The following is a 9,134-nucleotide window of genomic DNA, read 5'->3' as shown; positions in this document are numbered from 1 at the left end:
TATTAGATGTATTCATGATTATCCTATATGTATGATCACTAGCTTCGATCTCTGTCAGTTAACTAGTGATTAGTGTCTCTTATCCCGAGATCTCTTTGCTGCTCTACATAATTTTCACTCTTATTTTACAAGACGTACGTGGCCTCTTTATTCTTCCTATCAACACTGACCACCTTAGACTTATCTGTATTCAACTCATTTGGCAATTGTATGCCCATTCGACCTGCTTATTAACGTATTCCCATATTTTGTCTGTCTTACTTAGTGTTAACTAAATCCCCAAATTGCTGTCATCTTAAATTTTGAAATGATGTCTCCCTTGTCTAAATCCAAATCTTTCATGTAAATATTAAGCAGCAATAATCCCAGCCCTGTGTAACACCACTTCCCACCTTCCGCCATTCTGGGTTCCCAGCTTTAACAATGACAGTGTGCTTTGCAGCGAGTTTTCTACCATTCTTCCACTGATCTCTTGACTCCAAATGCTCTGTCTCCAGTCATGATCTGACTATATGCTACCTTGTCAGAGGCCTTTTGGAAAAAAAAAGAACATGCATATTGCGTCGACTGAATTATCACCATTATCTTTCTGTAATTACTTCAAAGCATTCAATAACCTTGTTTGTCCTTCTGTTGCGAAATCTATGTTGATTATTCTTTATTACATTATGGGCTGTCGGTGTATTTCTGTCACTTTTCTGAAATACGTACCGGCAATCAGTGAACACAACCGGTGCAGCATGTGTTGAGTTGTGCAGTATAAACAAACAACGAGTTATCAATCTAAACAACGGGATATTTCTTGTGTCATTGACAGAGCACAAAGAGCTGCGGCTGGTGAATGGGAAGCATCGCTGTGAGGGGAGAGTGGAAGTGTTCTACAATGGCACCTGGGGAACAGTGTGCTCGGATACACTTGATAGAGCTGATGCAGAAGTGATCTGTAAACAGCTAGAGTGTGGTCCCCTCAGTTCTATCGATTATTCCGCTCAGTCATTCGGAGCAGGATCCGGACCCATTTGGCTCGATCGAATCGAGTGTATTTCACACGAATCGTTCCTTTGGCACTGTCAAACAAAACCGTGGGGTAAACACAACTGTGAACACAGGGAGGATGCTGGCATTGTTTGTTCAGGTAACACAACAAACCTCTCAATGTGCCAGTGTCATTTAAAACATTTGTGTCTGATACAGTCAGCATGTTTCTCTTCTCAACAGAAGCAAAAATAACTAAGGAGCAGCCCCACAGAGCAAAGGACTGCATTCGAGAATATGATTGTAAACGTGGGCTTTCACCAGGTGCTACTTCCTCTTTATTATACCAACTATCTGACTTGTACTCCTGTCTTATACTACATCAATAATAATAATTGATTCTCTTTGACAGATTCGGGACAATGGTTGCGCCTGTTTGGAGGTAACACCAACTGCTCCGGGAGAGTGGAGATATTGTGCAATAACAGCTGGGGCACGGTGTGTGATGACTCCTGGAACATGGCCGATGCCAATGTTGTCTGCAGACAGCTGGATTGTGGTCACGCTCTATTGGCGCCAATAGGGGCTACTTTTTCCCAGGGTGATGGTGTTATCTGGCTGGATGAGGTGAAGTGCACTGGAAGCGAATCTTCTCTGGCCGACTGTCCTTCCTCATCTCCGGCTCAATCTGACTGTGATCATAAGGAAGATGCCAGTGTGATTTGTTCTGGTGAGGGTGGCAGGGTTTGGAGAGTGGGGTTAGGGTTCCTTGTATGGCTAAATTGACTCATTAATTCGGGAAATTAAGAACAGTATTTATCGTTTAAATGGAAAGTGCTGAAATTTCATCTTCCTGAACGTTTTGTACAATATATTCCACAGGGCTCGATGTGCCTCCAAATGCTTTCCCATCCACATCTGCAGGTACTTACCATTATTACTATTCCAGCTAGTGTTAGGGTTTGCATTCGTTGAATTGCTATTGTTGTCACTGTCTGAAGATACAATGAGCACGTTCTCACTGACCGGAACATTTTTTTTCCTCACCGCATATTTCAAATGGTCTGTTTGAAATTCCGCTAATCCCAGTCTCTGGCTGTACCTGAACTGCCCTGTACTCATCAGAAACATGGGGGCACTGTCTCTGTAATTTAGGTTGGCTCACACTTTCCTCTTGTGCAATGTACAACACACATACTGGGGAATCTTCAGCCCGACTCATTGCCCAGACGCAATGGATATAATTATTAAATACGTACTGTAAATACTGTATCATGCAAGCCAGACTGTGTCTGTGTTAAACCTTTCTGTATTGTTGTCATTAAGAACAGGGATATAAAACTACTTCCATCCTCGTTGCGGTCTTCTTCGGAGTTCTGCTAATCTGTGTGTTGATCTCACTGATGGTGATTATACAGAAAACGTCAATCAGAAGAGGTGAGGCTTATATCTTACCGCGGATCCAACACAAAATCCCAGATATTGTGACATATACTTGCTAAACTCTATGTCCACTGCAGCTTTCTGTGGACTGTAAGTGGCCTTCTTGGAAATACATTGTATTTCTTTCTGTTTTTTGCTGACTTTCTCCATTCAATGTGCTGCGGAATTAGTAAAATCTGACATTTAAAAGGGAGAGTGATTTGAAGTGTCTACATTCACTGAAGAGTAGAGCACATAATACATGAAACTTTGGAAGAGTTTACTTCTTGTAACAATGGATCAGGAAGTTTAATTGACATTCTAGGGCTGTGCATTCAAGCTATTTAATTGACTGTTAATCTTCCTTCATCCATTGGGCAGCACTTCCATCCCTTCAGATTCTGGCTGTGGGCATCCAATCACGAGCTGTCTAACCGGGTCTGTCTGTTATTTTGACAGGTGATACTTGTATAGGACCTTCTGCATCCAAAACAACGCTTCCAGTCATATTTCACCCATCCTACTCACGCCTGATTTATTATAAGTAATGGGACTCTTAATAAAAAACACTTTTGGAACAACAAAGAACAAAGAACAGTAAAGCACAGGAACAGGTCATTCAGCCCTGCAAGCCTGGGCCGATCTTGATGCCTGTCTAAATTACAACCTTCTGCGCTTACGAGGACCATACTCCTCTATTCCCATCCTATTCATGTTTTTTCATGATGATTCATAATAATATAGAGTTTTTATAGAAATAGCACTCTCTCTCTCTTATGAAGAAAGATTCTGTAGCTAGGACAGCATAGGCCTGGTATCTCTGCCAAGGACCGAACCAGAACAGGTTCTGAAACAAGACAGTCCTAAAGCGGATAAGATCAAGATTTGTAACCTCACTAGACTTGCAGTAGTTTACAAATGATAAAAAGCATGAGATCAGGTCATAGAGTCATCGAGTAATAGAGTTATACAGCACATAAACAGGCCCTCTAGCCCATGGTGTCTGTGCCAACAATCAAGCACCTATCTATGCTGATCTCATTTTCCAGCACTTGGCTCTTAGCCTTCTACGCTATGGTGTTTTGCGTGCTCATCTAAACACCTTAAATGTTGTGAGGGTTCCTGCCTCAACCATCTGTTCAGGCAGTGTGTTCCAGACTCCAACCATCCTCTGGGTGAATATTTTTTTTCCTCAAATCCCCTCTAAACTTTCTGCCCCTAATGTTAAATCCATGCCCCCCGGTAACGGAACCCTCCGCTAATGGAAACCGTTTCTTCCTATCTGTCCTATCAATGCCCTTCATAATTTTGTATCCCTCAGTCAGGACCCCCTCAGCCTTTTCTGCTCTGAAGAAAACAACCCTAGCCTATCCAGCCTCTCGACATAGCTGAAATAATCCAGCCCTTACAACAAAAACAAGAAATGCTGGATTCACTCAGCAGGTCTGGCAGCATCTGTGGAAAGAGAAGCAGAGTTAACGTTTCGGGTCAGTGACCCTTCTTCGGAACTGACAAATATTAGAAAAGTCACAGATTATAAACAAGTGAGGTGGGGGTTGGGCAAGAGATAACAAAGGAGAAGGTGCAGATTGGACCAGGCCACATAGCTGACCAAAAGGTCACGGAGCAAAGGCAAACAATATGTTAATGGTGTTTTGAAAGACAAAGCATTAGTACAGATTAGGTGTGAATATACTGAATATAGAACATCAGCAAGTGCAAACCTGAAGAAAAACAACCTGAAAAAAACAGTGGGTAAGCAAACTGAACAAACTAAGATGAAATGAAATAAATGCAAAAAATGTAAAAAGGAATGCAAAAAAAAGGAAGAAAAAATAACTAAAAATGACTAAAAATGAAAGTAAAGTGGGGGGCTGTCATGCTCTGAAATTATTGAACTCAATGTTCAGTCCGGCAGGCTGTAGTGTGCCTAATCGGTAGATGAGATGCTGTTCCTCGAGCTTGCGTTGATGTTCACTGGAACACTGCAGCAATCCCAGGACAGAGATGTGAGCATGAGAGCAGGGGGGAGTGTTGAAATGGCATGCAACCGGAAGCTCAGGGTCCTGCTTGCGGACTGAGCGGAGATGTTCCGCAAAGCGGTCACCCAGTCTGCGCTTGGTCTCCCCAATGTAGAGGAGACCACACTGTGAGCAGCGAATACAGTATACTACATTGAAAGAAGTACAAGTAAATCGCTGCTTCACCTGAAAGGAGTGTTTGGGGCCTGGGATAGTGAGGAGAGAGGAGGTAAATGGGCAGGTGTTACACCTCCTGCGATTGCAAGGGAAGGTGCCCTGGGACGGGGACGAGGTGGTGGGGGTAATGGAGGAGTGGACCAGGGTGTCGCGGAGGGAACGATCCTTCATCAGCCCTTACAACATCCTGGTGAATCTCCTCTGCACCCTCTCCCGTGCAATCACATCCTTCCTATAGTGTGTTGCCCGGAACTGTAAACAGTACTCCAGCTGTGGCCTAACTAGCGTTTTATACAGCTTGATCATAACCTTCCTGCTCATATATGCTATGCCTCGGCTAATAAAGGCAAGTATCCCATATGTCCTTCCGAACCACCGTATCTCCCTGTGCCTTCTGTGATTTAACAACAAGTCCACCAAGGTCCCTGAGACACTCTGAACTCCCTCGGGTCCTACCATCCATTGTATATTCCCTTGCCTTGTACGTCCTCCCAAAATGCATCATCTCACAGTACTCAGGATTAAATTCTATATGCTACTATCCCACCCATCTTACCAGCCCATCTATTTCGTCCTGAAATATAAGGCGTTCCTCCTCACTGTTAACGACACCACCAATTTTTCTGTTATCTGAGAACTTACTGATCATACCTCCTATATTTACATCTAAATCATTGAGATACAGTGTATTAGCAAGGGTCCCAGCATCGATTCCAGTAGTACACCACTGGTCACTGGCTTCCACTCGCAATAGCAACCTTCGACCATCACCCTCTGCCTCCTGCCACTAAGCCAATTTTTGATCCACTTTACCAAATTGCCCTGGATCCCATGGTCTGTTACCTTCAAAAAGGAAGTAGTGAGAGCTCTGGGCCAAAATGTTCCCATAAAGTTGAAGGGTCGGACCAACAAGTCCAGGGATATAGTGGATGTCAAGGGATATAGATATTCGGATAAGGAGGCTGATGGCAGATTCAGAGCGCTGAAAACGCTGGAGGCCCAACAGGAGTATAGAAAGTGTAGGGGATACTTACAAAATGAATTAGGAGAGCGAATAGGGGACATGCAAAACACTGCCAAGCAAGATAATGGACACCGAAAGGCGTGTTTTAAGTATATTAAGGGAAATAGGAGGAGTCGGGCCGATTAGGGACCAAAGTGGCCATCTGTGTGTGGAGCCAGAGGACGTAGATTAGGTTTTAAAAGATTACTTTTCATCTGTGTTCTCCATGAAGAGGGACGATGTCGGTGAGAAGATCAGGGAGGGTGATTCTGATGTCCTTGAACAAATTAGCATTGAAAGGTAGGAAGTATTAGCTATTTTAGTGGGCTCAAACTGGATAAATCTCCAGACCCAGTTGAGATGTGAAACGGCAGCTTTGTGAGACAAGGGATGAGATAACAGGGGATTTGGCACACATTTTCAAATCCTATCTGGTCACAGGAGATGTACCAGAGGACTGAAGGACAGTGAATGTGGTACCATTATTCAAGAGGAGTAGCAGGGATATACCAGGTAATTGCTGGCCAGTGAATCTAACGTCAGCAGTAGGGAAACTATTGGAAAAAATCCGGAGGAACAGGATTAATCTCTACATGGAGAGGCAGGCATTAATCAGGGATAGTCAGCATGGCTTTGTCAGAGGGAGATCGTTTCTAACAAACTTGATTGAACTTTTCCTCAGTGAACACGTTTCTCCCCAGTCTGCTGCAGGTGAACATATGAGTATGTAGAAAAATAGACACATAGACATAAACAAAAATACGCACAACAAAACTACTCCACATTCACAATACCTGGCATTGTCTCTTTACTGTCACTATATCTGCGATTTGGATGTGTTCGCAGATAATTTACTGTTAAACGCTCGTGGGTTGCAACTAAACTTTAATCTCCCGACCCTCCATCTGGCAGGTTCTGTCACTAGCGGCAAGGGCTCACCGGCTGGTTTGTACCAAGCAATTTATGAAGAGATTGGGAATGTTCCACCTGGCAAGGATTCCTATCAGGTCCAACGTTCAGGTCTGTGCTTTTCATTTCATACCGAATTTTCACGAGACAAATGTCACTTCCACTTAAACATCGCATTTTAATGGTCAGTTTACTGACTGAACACTGTCAGAAATCCGCTCGCTATCCCCATGTGAAGGAGTCCTATCACAGTGCGAGTGTGCCTATATCTGTGTGTAAACTAAGAAGAGCAATGGGTTTGGGAAGATTCCCACTCGTCGTTACTGCTTAAATAACGTGATTTTTGTTTGTTTGTAATTTGGGCTGCAATTTATCTTTTTAAGTAGTCCAGGCCATGACCCAGGCCTAGAGCATTCCTGTGGGCCTCAGTTATTACATTTCACTCAACTGGATTCTGGTACCTGACCAGGATTCAGTTTCTTTGGGGATGAGGAGACAGGAGTTCCAGTGCACAATACCATCCACCAATCACACAATATATTCGTATGCAAAGTTTTTATTCCATTTAAACTAGACCATAAATAGTCACTGCTCTCAGGAGGAGACAGTCACATTGACTCAAATTTTATTTCTCTATGTGACTGGATTTCTGGGTCAGAAACACGTTCTCATCAGGAACTCCTGACCTGAACTTGGTGGTTTCTAGAAAATACTTATTCTAACAATTTGTATTCTGAAGTTTAACATGAAATCTGCAAACTCTGCACCTTGATACTGGGGCAGCAACACTGCCAAACCTATATAAGTTCTGTCCTGAGATATATTTGGAGGGCAATTTGACCATTGATATAAATCACTCAGGTTACAACAAAACACACAAAGATGATTTCCCTGGCTGATTAGATAAAGGAGAATCGTAAAAGATTCGACAAGTATATTGAGAATAAAATGGTAACTCGGGAGAGAGTGGGTCCCCTTAAGGATCAATGTGGCAATTGATGTATGGAGCTACGGAAAATGGACAAGGTCTTAAATGAATACGTTTCGTCTGTGTTTACCGTGCAGAAGGTCATGGAAGGTAGTGAGTTCAAGAGAGGAAACACCGATATCCTGAAGCGCATCAACATTAAAAAGGAGAAGGTTTTGGAGGTTTCAAAGCTCATTCAGGTGGATAAATCTCCAGGGTCTGACCAGGTGTATCCTAGGATGCTATAGGAAGCAAGGCAGGATGTTGCTGGGGCCCTGGCAGAAATTTTAGTATCATCGTTAGCCACAGGTGAGGTACCAGAAGACAGGAGGATCGCTAATGTGTGCATTTATTTAAGAGCGGAAGCAGGAATATGCCAGCGAACTGCAGGCTGGTGAGCCTTACATCAGTGGTGGGAAAGTTATTGGAAGGGATTCTGAGAGACAGGATTTATATGCATCTGGAAAGGCATGGTCTCATTCGGGCCAGTCAGAATGGCTTTGCGCGTGGGAAATCATGTCTCATGAATTTGATTGAGGTTTTTGAGGAGGTGACCAAGAGATTGACGAGGGCAGGGCGATGGACGTTGTCTGCATGGACTTTAGCAAGGCCTTTGACAAGGTCCTGCATGGTAGGTTGATCGGGAAGGTTCAAACACATGGGGTCCAGGGTGAGGTAGCCAATTGAATACAAAATTGGCTTGGTGATTGGAGGCAGAGGGTAGTGGCAGTGATTTGTTTATCAGATTGGAGGCTGGTGACCAGGGGTGTGCCGCAAGGATCGGTGCTGGACCCTCTGTTGTTCGTTATATATATTCATGACTTGGATGAGAATGTCCGGGGGAAGATTAGTAAGTTTGCAGATGACACAAAAATTGGTGGTATAGTGGACAGTGAAGAAGGTTGTCTAAGGTTACAGCAGGATATAGATCAACTGGAGAAGTGGGCAAGGAAAAGATTGGCAAATGGAAATTAATGCAGACAATTGCAAAGAGGTGCATTTTGGGAAGTTAAACCAGGGCAGGCCATATATAGGTAATGGCAGTGCCCTGGGGAGTGTTGTTGAGCAGAGAGACCTTGGTGTGCATGTACATAGTTCCCTGAAAGTGGCAACACTGGTAGGCAGGCTGGTGAAGAAGGCGTATGGCATGCTTGCCGACATTAACCGAGGCATTGAGTACAAGAGTTGCGATGTAATTTTACAGTTGTACATATCATTGGTTTGTACTGTGTGCAGTTCTGTTCGCTGCACGACAGGAAAGATGTGATTAAGCTCGAGAGGGTGCAGAAAATATTCAGAAGGATGTTACCTGGTTTGGAGGGCTTGAGGTATAAAGAGAGATTGGATAGGCTGGGTCTGCTTTCCCTGGAGCGAAGGAGGCTGTGACGGGGCATGACAGAGGTATATAAAATTATGAGAGGCATAGATAAGGTAGATAGCCAGAGTCTGTTTCCCATGTTAATGGTGACAAAAACCAGAGGGCATGGATTTAAGGTGAGAGGGAGGAGGTTGAAAGGAGATAAAATGGGTAAATTTTTCACTCAAAGAATAGTGGCTTTCTGGAATGAACTGCCTGCGGAGGTGGTGGAGGGTGTAACAGTAGCAACATTTAAGAGGCATCTGGACAGGCACTTGAATGATCAAGGCATAAAGGGATATG

Source organism: Heterodontus francisci, unplaced genomic scaffold (genome assembly GCF_036365525.1).
Source record: "Heterodontus francisci isolate sHetFra1 unplaced genomic scaffold, sHetFra1.hap1 HAP1_SCAFFOLD_157, whole genome shotgun sequence".
NCBI classification, from domain to species: Eukaryota; Metazoa; Chordata; class Chondrichthyes; order Heterodontiformes; family Heterodontidae; genus Heterodontus; species Heterodontus francisci.
Note: the sequence above shows the minus strand (reverse complement) of the source record.